The 12,683-nt window shown below is 42.7% G+C and overlaps 1 non-coding gene across 1 annotated transcript; it reads right to left on the reverse strand.

The window, feature by feature from the left end:
* Positions 1-341: 341 nt before the first annotated feature.
* On the reverse strand, positions 342-423 carry Trnas-aga. Its single transcript has one exon. It is a non-coding gene; the product is annotated as a tRNA-Ser (tRNA).
* Between the last annotated feature and the right edge of the window lie 12,260 nt (positions 424-12,683).

A 12,683-nucleotide genomic window follows, 5' to 3' on the forward strand; every position in this document is an offset into this window, starting at 1 on the left:
GAGTTGGAGTTCTTTGTTCCAGCCTTGTTGACTCCACCCCAGGGGGCCTCAGCAACTGGATTGTGCTTGTCTTAGGTTGGCTTGCCAAACAAGCTCTTACCCATCATTGACTGTCAGCCCTCAAAGAGCATCCATCCCTGGGGAGGGAGTCACACTGGGTGGGGAGGGTCAGGCAGTAGCCTTTTGAATTTCAGAAAGCCAGGCATGCATAACCTCCCATGGGAGGCTATGAGTTGGATGTCTAACAGCCATTAACACCTGTACAGTTGCCTTAGTGGCCACCCATTGTTGCAGATGTGCTATAGGAGACCCTTAAAAAAGGAGAATGATTTAAAATGTCCCGTAGTCGGCAGGATTTGAACCTGCGCAGGGAGACCCCAATGGATTTCTAGTCCATCGCCTTAACCACTCGGCCACCACTACATGAAAAGGAGAATGATTAAAGGCACCACCCTACCAATCAAACATAAGTGAAAATCCAGGAGGGATCAAATGGCCTTTTTATATCATGCCAAACCTTTTCAAAAAATAAAGAATCACAGGCCATAATCTCTGCCCTTGTCTGATTTAACTTGAAAATTTCCAGTGTTAACTGTTCTATGTGCCCTATCTAGCTATTCTGCAAATAATTCCTTGAGGATTGACAGCTTCAGTTCAATTATAGACCACTGTTCTACCCATACTTCTTGATCTGAGAACTATGTCAATGGAATTGGGCTAAGGGGCTCAATCATAGTGAATTTCATGGAGACAGTGGCCCTTAGAATTGAGGGTATGGATCTGGTGTAGGGTTGCACACTGCAAGACCACCTTTTCATGGACCTTTATGTCATCAAAAAGGCCCTGTCATCTGTAGTTAGAACAATACCCACATCCTCCATGGCTCCGCGATTGCCATCAAGATCCTTTCAATGGAAGAGACAGGTGGTCATCTTAGAATCTTGTTGGTCTCCCACACCACTAATGGGAGGGGGGCAGGTTTAAACTTCCAATGAGAGAAGTGAAGTGCCTCAGTCTTGGTTAAAATGTCTACACCCATGTCAACCAAACCTTGGACAGCTTGTCCATCAAGATTGGAGAGTGTGGAAAAATAGTCATTGTCTAATAGATTTTTTGATTACCAGAACCTCCTCTTACTGGTGGAGCTGTGGAGTGCCCTTCCTGGAGATTAAAGGGGTTGGTGTTTTGACAGGCAGTGAACTACAGTCCTTTGCCTGATGAAAGCCCTTATTGTATCTGGGGCATCAGGTCCTAGGTTTTGCCTGGGGACAGTCATGCTGCAAATGCTCTGGTTTGCAGCATCCCCAGCAAGTTCCATCTACCTGGGGGCCCCTGAGGGTGTCATTAGTGCACTGCCTGTCAGTGAGGACAGTCCAGGGAGGAGGTAAGAGTGGCGGTGGGACTGGTGCTGGGGTCCAGAGCTCTGGTGGCCTGCACCCATTTATGCATGTCCTTTTCACACAGCTGCAACTGCACATGGGCTTGGGCATTGAGCTCCTCCCAAGTAAACTGCTTGATCAATATATTTCTAGTGGTGCCAGCTTCCACTCTGTGCTCTACTGCCTCATTGACACAGTCTAGCAAGTCGGTAAAGAGTTCCCCAGGCTGTTGGATAAGATCGTGAAAGTAAGCTGAGGAGTCCGGGAGTACAGGCTCTGTGGCCTTGAGGGCCAGGTCTGAGACCTGTTGAAAATAGGCATTTCAAACCAATCTGATGCACAGGATGGACATATTCCCTGAGCCCTATGAGCATATCATAGGTCCCAGGATGTTAAGTAAGATGTTCATCCAGGCCTGGGATTCTGCCTGATCATCATAGGCCAATCTCCAACTGAGAAAGACTGTAGGCTCCAACACAGCTTTAAGCAAATGGTACCAATCAAAATAAGTTTGTAACTGCATGGACCATTGAGCAAGGACCTGCTGAAAGTAGGGGAATTCTGGTCCTGACTCATTGGCTGCCTTCCAGATGAGAGAGAGATCAGCTATGGGGCCAGGAACCCAGGGCTGGACATTGGCATTTGAGCCCACATTGACTAGGAAGGCTTCCATGTGCCTATGGACTGACAGTGGTGCAGGCTGTGAGGGCTGTAAGATGCCTGGCACTATGGGAGAGTAGACAGCTCCTGAGGCAGGTAGGTACTGGGGTAGATCACCCCAAGATACATGGCATAGATGTAGCTGCCCACAGTAGTGGTGGAGCAGAGGGGGTAGCAGCACATACATGACTTAATGGCAGGTGCCTTCTCCATGACAGATTTCCAGGGGCCCAAACTGTCTGTCTCATCATCATCAGATATCATAGCAAAATCTGACATGGAAGGGGTGGGGACTGATGAAAAGATTACCCATCTGTTAGAGGAAAACAGCAAACAAACTACAATCTGAGAGATGACAGTCAACAGGGGTGGAATTTGACTGGACCCCTATGTCTTGTGCTTAGTGGGGGACTTCCATGGTTTTTTAGGCCGTGGCTGTATGCCCACATGGTGTCTCCAGAGGAGAGATGGGGTTCAGGAGCCAAACCCTGGCTCCACCTCCTGGGGTGGTCAATCCTTATGTGGAGGCACCAGGCAAACTGAAACAGAAGAAAAATGTGCCTTCCTAACAGGATGGGCAGACAAACACAGCAGACAACGCAAAAGAAGAAACGAAATGGGGTCCCAACACTTACCTGCTGAAGGGACCAAAAGAACACAACGCTGAGGGGCCTTCTCACTGAAACACACTATCTCGGGGACGCTGGGTTTCCTTCAATCCTAGCCGCAGACCGTTCACTGCTCCAAATGCAGCCTCTGTCATACAACATCCTCCAGTGGTAGAGAAGGCTAGCTCAAATCTGCCTCGGGCATGCAACATCCTCCAATGGTAGAGAAGGCTAGCTCAAATCTGCCTCAGGTTTTGTTAGCTCCGGTTGGCAAAATGAACTCATCGGTATCCTGAACAAGATAGCGTGGATCCACATTTAAATATGGAGACGGGGTTCATACCAGTTAGCGGAACACCAGCAAGTCAGCGTGCTAGTAACCCGCTCCCCGCCCCCCCCCCCCCCCCCCCCCCGCTCCGAAGAAGCCAGCTAACCCGCTGCCCTCCATGACGTCACAGCAAACTGCGGTGGGCTTCCCACCACCACCTCAGGCCAGGTCGTGTGCTTGGCCATGGTCCCCACAGCAACAGCCGGAAGACCCGCGTTGCTACTTCTCTCTGTAATTTTTGTCTGGAAGACCTGTGCATTGGTGAGAGTAGGGTATTGAAGTCACTTCTATCAATGTGTGAGGGTCAATATGTGATGTAAGCTGCAGAAGTATTTCATTTACAAATGTTAATGCCTTGTATTTGGTTAAGAATGTTAAGAACTGCAGTGTCCTCTTGGTGGATTTTTCCTTTGATGAGTATGTAGTGTTCCTCCCTATCTCTTCTGATTAGTTTTGGTTTTAGGTCTGTCTTGTCAGATATTAAAACAGCTACACTAGCTTGCTTCTTAAGTTCATTTACTTGGAATGTCTTTTTCCATCCTTTTATGTTGAGGTGATGTCTATTCTTGATGTCAAAGTGTGTTTCTTAGATACAACAGGATGACTCCTGTTTTCATATCCTTCTGTTAATCTGTGTCTGTTTCTTGGGGAATTGTAAGCATTGATATTGAGAGGTATCAATGAGCAGTATTGTTGATCCCTATTATTTTGTTGGTAGTGATTTTGGTGTGTATGAGGGGCCACTCAATTCCCTTCTTTTGATTTGCTGGTCTGGGAAATGGGGGCAGAGAGTAAAGAGAGGCCACAGCAGAAGGTCTGCTACAGGGCTGGGAATGAGACGGGAGGTTGGACTTGGAGAAATGGAGAGAGGGGTGAAGATATCCAATTAGCCTACCTGCTTCCCTGGTCAGAGTGGCCTGTGAGTTCCTAGATAATACCTGCTTGAGTTGGGGGCAGGTATCATCTGCCCCCAATTCAAGATTAGAGGAGAAGACCTGTGTGATCCCCTGGAGATGGGGACAACATAGGGAAGGGAAACAGCAGCTGGTGTGCTGTTGCAGAGCTGGGATGAGGCTGGGGATTTGAATTTAGAAGAGCAGAAGAGATGAAGATCTGCAATTAGCCTACTTGCATCCCTGGCAAAAGTGGTCTGTGGGTTTCCAGGGAGTGCCTGCTGGAGTTGGGTCCTAGGATAAAGCAGTAATTTGGGGGTAGGGAGTTAGGAAGGATGATCTGTATGATCCACTGGAGACGGGGGTGGGGGTAGCAGAGGGAGGTGGCTGCAGAAGGTGGTTTGCTGCAGAGCTGGGCATGAGATCATATTTGGAGGATCTGAGGGAAAGATGAAGATCTGAAATTAGCCTACCTGTTTCCCTGGTCAGAGTGCACCCAGACATCCTTGAGGAAGACAAAGAATCTTCCAGCCATCTTGGTTTCCCACCTTTTAGTGTAAGTGTGTACAATATTCAGAAAGGATTAAGTTGTAAGAGGGTTCAGATGTTGTTTTCTTTTGTGGGACTAGTGATCAGGGTCCAGGTTCTGTCCTTAGTCGTTTGAGAGTTTGCTATTGTAGGCCTAAGATATCCAAGAGTCAGCACACCCCTTGCTGGGCCTCTCCTCTGCTGTCTTTTGGTGTGGCTCCCCAAGTCTAGTTGCTCTGCCTTGAGTAAGCTCTGGTTAACCGTAGGTTGGGGACAGGTGATCTTGAAGAGCTGAGGGTGAATTCAGAAGGCCTATGGGAGGTACATGACATTCCACAGTCATTGGTGGCTGGAGTTTGAAGAGGCTGGTGGCTGTATCATGTCCAAAGCACTGTTTAGAGCTGATGCTTAACTCCCACAGCTTTGCTTCTCCCCATTGGGTTGCTGACGCTGGTCCCTAATGGCACAGCTTTTGTAGAGTCACTGATACAAATTTTCTTTTAACTCAATTTGACTGAGCTAAGCTATGGCAGTGGGTACACTGGTTGCAGTCACAATAGCAAATCCAATTGAATAATAGAGAACATTCACAAATCCAGCATTAGAACAAGTTTCTTGGAGTCACTGATCAAATTGAGTTGGGAACTCAGTAAGTAGCTGATGGAGTGACAAAACATTGCTATATCATTTGTTTCCCAAGCTGTAATCAGCCACTTGTTCCAACATGAATTCTAGTTTGCCATCTTATCTGGAATTCCCTAGGGCTAGTACGTGTGCATGTGTGTGTGCATGTGTGTATGTGTGTGTATATGCATGTGTATACGTGTGTGTGCGTGCATGCGTGCGCGCGCGCGCGCGCACCCTATAGGTTGGAGGCAGGGGTCTTCCTCTGTCTTTCTCTACCTTTTTTATTGAAAATAGATTTTTTCATATGTTATGTTCTGATTGCAGTTTCTCTTCCCCATCAACCTTAATTTTCAAGACAGCATCTGTTGTTGAACTGAGAGTTCATCAAATGGCTAGACTGACTGGCCATTGAGTTCTAGGAGTCCTCCCTTTACCCCACCACACCCCCAGGGCTAGGGCTACAGACCCACACCATCACATCCAGCTTTTATGTAGGTGCTGGGGATCTGAACTCAGTGTGCTTGCATGGCAGAGACTGAGCCATCTGCCAACCCGTAGACCCTAATGGTCTTTCTTCTTCTTAATCTAGTGTGTTGGTGATGAAGTCTACCTTGTCTTTCATTGACTTATTGAGTTTTTCATCTCCAATTTCCTGTTTGTTCTTTTGTTTCAGACTATCACTTTTCTTACTGAATTTCTCATCTATGTTGCTGGCTTTCTTGTTCAGATATTGAAATGACTTCTTTATTTCATCTTCTGTCCTCTTTGAGGTTGTTAATCATTTTAAAAACTAGACTTTTGAATTATTTCTCCTACATTTCAAGACCTTAGTATCTTTGGACTTGATCATGAGTACCTGTAAACATTTTAGGTGTCATGTTGCCTTACTTTTATATTTCTTGTGTTTCTACATGATAATTTTTGCAATTTTTTTTGGTGTGTATATCTCTTCTGATTTATTTCAGTGTGTGAGGGGGAGGGTGTCTTCTTAATCTTCCTTTAAGGTCTCAATCCCCAAAACCTCCAAGATAAGAGAAGGCAACACCACCAAAACTAGCCATTTTCAGGCTGGTGATGTACACAGGCTGAAGACCAGTACAGCCAAGGCTTAATGTTTTAGGCAGGCCTGCACTTCCTCTTTGCATTTCAGGAGCATGGTTTCACTGAGGTTTGTAGGAAGTTTCCTACTTTGTTCAGAAACCACCAGTTTGATCCCGGGGGGTCCTAACTGTCCAAGCTGAGAGGTGCTTCCCCAGTGCATCAAAGGGAAACTCGGCAAACAGAGCACCAAGAACTGAGCCAGATGGGAGGAAATGGGGAACCCAGATCTCTGCCTTCTGCTCTTGGCCCTTTCAGACCATGGCCAGTACCATATCACCCAGACTAGCACTCCATGTTCTCAATCCTGGATAGGAGTAAATTATTCACATCAAGGAGGCCGCTCTGGAGGATGAGCAGTCCACAGACTATGAGCTGAGGGTTCTCAGTGTTTACTGGAGTCCCTGTTCCTTACCACAGAGCTCTCTATCCGTGACCACCTTCCTCCCAATTATGCTCCTCGGCTCATCTTGTCCTCTCCAGAACTGCAGTCTTCTACCCAAACATGTAACAGAATGACTTCAGGCTCCTTGAGGTATAATTATTTCTTGATTTCAAGTCACCAGAGTAGTCCAGTCTCAAACAATAGTCTCCTTCTCAAGATGGTGCCAGACTACAGCTGTCTGAAATATCAGGACTGAGAAAATGGGTGTCTTTCCCAATGTGGCCTCCCACACAGAGGAATCAGCCACAAAATCCTCCCACTGGATGTAAGGCTCCCATGAACTGTGGCTGGGACTGTCAGTACATCCTTTTGGTTTGCTATCTCTGTTCATTTTCTATCGTCAGTAAATTGGTTGCTTCTTTTCTCCTTATCCCTTCCAGCTAGGTTTTCTCCTCTTCTCCACAGCTGTAAAGCACAGGTGCTTTCCTCTTCCTGGTGTGAGTTTACCCATAACTCTTATTTCAGGTCTTGCTGCCTGCACATCTTGGTATGTTGTATTCTCACTTTGACTCAGTTGAAATAACTTTGAAATTTCCCTTTGTGACTTTGCCTTTGTCTTGTTAATTAGTTCCCTAATGTTTGGGGATTTCCCAGAGATAATTCTGTTAATCTCTAATCTATTGTTTTTACTTAGTAACATGTTGAGCACTTGAAACCTATGAGAGCTTTTTTATGGTCTAAGAGACCATGTAGTTTGGTGAATGACATGTGCCTTGTTGGGTGGCATGTGGGTTAAATGTGGGAGGCCAACTCCCACCTTTTCAAGTGTTCTTTTTAGGAGGAGAGAGTGATAAGAAAATATTAGATAGAAAGATAGCAAAGAGGAGAAAGACAGAAATAGGATACAGGATAGCTTTGGGAGGACCTGGGTCAACACCCAACAGCCTCTTCTGCCTCTTCAAAGAGGCTTTTTATAACAATGCCAAGGGGTGGAGCAAAAGACCTCCCCCTTGCTAGATCAAAGCACACCACACAGCCAAGTGTAGATCCTTCCAACCACCTGGTAACCATGCCCTTGGTCAAATCATCCCCTTATGCAGCCCTGCTGGGTAAAGCAAGCTCAGATTCTTGGACCCTGAGTAAGTTCTCACTAGGAAACCTCTGTGGGTCTCTATAGTTAAAGGTCAGTGAGGCCATGAGGTATTAATATTCTACCAGGGTTTCTTAGGGGTGTTGTTTGGTTTTGTCTTGTCTTGTGTGTTCTATTTTGAGTACTATCATGGATTAAATACAAGGCTTGTGTAAACCTGTTGCTGGAGGGCTTCTCTCCAGGTTCCACCAAGCCCCGCAGTCCCACAATCCACGTATAAAATAATCACTCAGACGCTTATATTACTTATAAACTGTATGGCCGTGGCAGGCTTCTTGCTAACTGTTCTTATATCTTAAATTAACCCATTTTTATAATTCTATACCTTGCCACGTCGCTTGTGGCTTACCGGCGTCTTTACATGCTGCTTGTCCTGGCGGTGGCTGCAGTGTCTCTCCCTCCTTCTTCCTGTTTCCCCAATTCTCCTCTCTCCTTGTCCCGCCTATACTTCCTGTCTGGTCACTGGCCATCAGTGTTTTATTTATATAGAACAATATCCACAGCACTTCCCCTTTTCTTCTTTTTTTAAAAAGGAAGGTTTTAACTTTAACATGGTAAAATTACATAAAACAATTATCGAACAAGAATTACAGTTACAATATTACAAATGTCCTATCTATCTTATATTTGTGAGTTTAAGGTTTTATATCTAACTTATCTTTTATCATAACTGAGTAAATTACAACTATGTAGTCTTTAACCACATCAAAGACCTGAGAAGGAACATAATGGTACCTGAGAAATGGTAGATGGATGCAAGCAACTTTCAGGAATCTTGCACGAGTAGACCAAGACAGCTGGCAGCCTGGACAGTCACCTAATGTTTATCAGCATTGTTGGTGTATTCAAATTGGCTACAGGCCTAGAGTATATGACAGACCATTTTCATAAGCAGGAATTCTGAAAGACCATCTTACCCTGTCTTGGCAGAGTACAGTGGTCTCTTTCCTTGTGTCCCACTTGTCCAGAAAGGACAGCATCGCCTTTGTACTGTCAGTCATCAAGGCAAGGGCAGTTCTTTGCCAGTAGGCCATTTTGTGCCAAGAAGACAAACTTCCAAATGGAAATGTCTTAGAAGCCCAACATTCTCTCGGGATCAAAATGGTGCAGCTAGGAGCAATTGTGTCTCATGTCAACAGAATTCTAAGTTATTTAAATGCCATATTCTCTAGGTCTATGAAGTGTTTGAAGATTACCTATCTATCTGAAATATATCTATGTATACCTAGAAGACTTAACTAACATGGCTACAATTATGATTATCATAGATGACTAATTATTAATCTGTTTCTTAATTACCCATTACAATTTTAAATGAGTTACATAAACATAATACCTCAAACAAGAATAGAAATATATATATACAGTATAACAAAATTAACTTCAAGTTTGTATAAATAAACTAAAATTTATACCAATGTAAAATATTTTAAACATAAACTAAAATCTATACCAATGTAAAACATTTTAAACAAGTTGTTTTTTAAAAGTAGGTTCATTAATCTACCCTTTTATCTTATCATCTCTATATCCTATATATCTATATCATATCCCCTTTTCTTTTTTAGAAAGAGATCACATTTATAATCAACCTGTTTTAAATAAAAATATTGGTTTTTCTCTGTCCCATACCAGAGGGCTCTTCTGATTTGGGACAGAAGAATCTCAACCATTTTTTTTTTTAATATGTCTGGGTTTAGAGGGGGAGTGAGCCAATTCCACCTCTAAAGCCAGCTTGGTATATTTGGGAATTTGGATGTAGCATCTCTTACTACTTCCTGCTGGAGGGGGGCGCTGTGTCTTATGGGGACACAAAGAAAATTTTAGGCCTATGGGGTAGTCCATGAGGCTGTATTGTGTGAACCAGTTGCCTTGAAACAGCTCTGGATGTTAGATTATCTGGGCCATGGTGTCATCGGAGACCTTTCAGGGGGTCTTGGCTGGTGAAACCTGATGTATCTTAATCTGGAACAAATCCATAGCCTCTGGCTTTCTGTGGAAACAAAAGCAGAACCTCTTTTTCAAAGCAACATATCCTTAAATCCAAATTTTGAAGACAAGGTACCTTTAAAATATACATATTGGTTTAATTAAACATCTTTTTCGATCAAATGGTTTTTTTGCAGTTAAAAATCCCAAAGACAACACAATCAAGATTCTCTGTGTAATATTTATCTTTACGTGGCTTTTTTATATTAATTTATCTTTTTTTGTCTCTTTCAAGCCTACGTATATTTTACACACAATGTAAACGATTTTATCTGAATCAATCTTATTGTGACACTATTTGTTTAAACTGCAGTATTCTAAGACTGAAACAGCACTGTGGCTGCTGGCTCTGCCCATTTAAGCTTACCAACATGGCGTTTTCCACCAGTTCTGTGAGACATCAAGTCTCAGAAATAGTGGGTCTAAGCTTTTATCAAAGCAGCATGTAGCCCAGAAACCATTTTTTTTTAAATACTAGTAAAGACTAAATCTACCACACCGTGTAATGTGCCTCTGGCAGACGCCTCATTCCTGCCATACTGCCGGTCAAATGCAAACATCAGGAACCTGCCAGTAGTTCAAACCTGTGTTTTGCGGCGTTTAGCTGTCCGTATGAGACATGAAGCAGGAACCTGTTTTTGGCTCTGTTTAGAATTGGTTATTAAATATTTTCAGGTTTAAGGTGGAAACTCGAGCCGTTGGGCAAGAGCTCTGCCTTGCCCTTCTGTCCAGTTTCATTAGGGGAAATTTTAAATCTCTTACTGTTTCTGTAGGTTTATTTATGGAACTTTTAGTTCGGGCAGTATTTACTTATGTGTTTTGAAACTCAGTATTTGGCTGTAAATCATTTGTGATTGATATAATTTCTTCAAGAATGGAAACTTTTTTGTTATTAAAAACAAAAACAAACAAACAAAAAACCCACCCCTTTGTCCTGAGTACTATCCTTTTCTTTAGAAGTCTACTTTATCTGACATGAACAAATCCTTTCCAGTTTGAATAGAACTTAGGTTGGTATTAATTGATGTATATAGATCGTCATTCTTATTCCTATGCCTCTTTTTTAGCTTAAACGTAAAGAGGGTTTCCTCTTGGAATCAAATAGATAAACCCTGCTTTTCTGTTTAATCTGATCTGACAGCTCACACTTTGTTAGAATGGTTAAATCATTTAGATTTAACATGACCATTAATATGATTGATTTCAATATGTCATCTTACACCTAGTCACTAATTTACCAGCAATCCACTTCCATAGAAATACACACAGAACTAAATATTTGCTAACTGTTAATTTCTCCAAATTTTCTGTATTTTTTATTATTGCATATTTGTGATGGGCTTTACAAAGTGTGTGTGTGTGTGTATATATATATATATATACAACTCACTTTTCCTATTTCATGCAATCAATGTGTGTGTGTGTGTGTGTGTGTGTGTGTGTGTGTGTACAATTCATTTTTCTTTATCTGTGCACTGTTGGACACTTGGGCTGACTCCATAACCTGGCCTAACATGAAGAGTGGGTGTCTCTGTCGTAAACTGCATTAGACTCCTTGTTCACATTCCTGGGAGTGATACAGCTGGATTACATGGCATGTTCAGTTTTAGTTTTTGGATGAAATGACATACTGGTTTTCATAGTGGCTACACTATTTTACACCCCACCAGAACATGCACACACCCTTGCCAGGATTTGTCACGGTTTTGTGTAAACACAGGCTTTTCTCTGTCCCATCCCATTCCACAGCTGCTTCCTAAATTATCATTCAGAGGCTCATATTAATTATAAATTCTTGACTCAGGCTTATTACTAGCTAGCTCTTGCATTTAAATTAACCCATAATTCTTATCTATGCTTTGCCGTGAACAGGTGGTTTGTGGCTTGTTACCTCACTTACTACATGTCTTGCTTCCTCGGCAGCTGGCTGGTGTCTGCCCTAACTCTGTCGTTCTTCATCTCCATTCTCAGTTTGAATGTACTGCCTTACTTTATCTTGCCTCACCACTGGCCAAAACTGCTTTATTATCAACCAGTGAGAGCAACACACATTCACAGTGTGCAGAAGGACATCCCACAGCAGTTGTTTGCTTGTTTGTTTGTTTTTAAGACAATTTCATGTTTCTGTTTGAGTCCTTTGCTGACTGACTACAATTACTTCTTTGCATTTCTCTTATTTAAGGATTTATAGGCCTAGTGTGGTTTCCTGGTGTTTACAATTGGCTTTTGTTTGTTTGTTTTTTCTTATGACTGGGTCATAAGAAGCATCCTCTGGTGAAGCACGGCTCCAGTGCATGTTTTACAGCTACTATGTGTCCAAAAAAAATTTACTTTGTGTTTTCAAACTTGTTTTGCCAATATAGATACTTAACTTCCTAGAACATTTTTCTTTAGATACTTTAAAGTACATCCTTCCACCTTCTCTCTTGTGTCATTTCCAGTAAGAACTCTGCTGTCCTTCTTAGCATGTTCAGCAAACTTTCAGTCTGGGAGCTTTTCAATTTTCCTCTTCATCACTAGATTTAGCAGTCTGATTTTGGAAGTTTCTTGATGCAAGTACTCTTTCTATGCTGTAAAACTACCTAACGTGGAATTTCAAGTTTGACTTTCCATCCTCCCAGAATGCCCTGTGCCACTGTTTATTGTATTGTAGCTCTTTGTTTTATTTTGGTAATTTAGATAAATGAATTTTCATAACACCCTCTTCTTCTGTAATAGCTAATCTGCTTTTAATCCCATCCAGTGCACTTTTTATCTCATACATTGCCATTTCCTCCTTTTGGACACATTTGTGACCATTTGTGTCTTTTAGCCCCTTGTGTCTTTTTGTGGTCTCCTGATCATACCAAATCTGTGCAACTTTCCTCTAGTTTCTTACGTTCATAGCATACAGCCAAAATGGTAGTTTTAACATCCCTGTTATTAATTCTTCCATCTGTCATTATAGGTTGGTTTCTATCCAGTTATATTTTTCATTATGTACCAAAGCATGAGGCATATTTCTCTACTTTTTTATATATCTGGTATGGCTGGAAAAA

This window comes from Peromyscus leucopus, chromosome 14 (genome assembly GCF_004664715.2).
Source record: "Peromyscus leucopus breed LL Stock chromosome 14, UCI_PerLeu_2.1, whole genome shotgun sequence".
NCBI classification, from domain to species: domain Eukaryota; kingdom Metazoa; phylum Chordata; class Mammalia; order Rodentia; family Cricetidae; genus Peromyscus; species Peromyscus leucopus.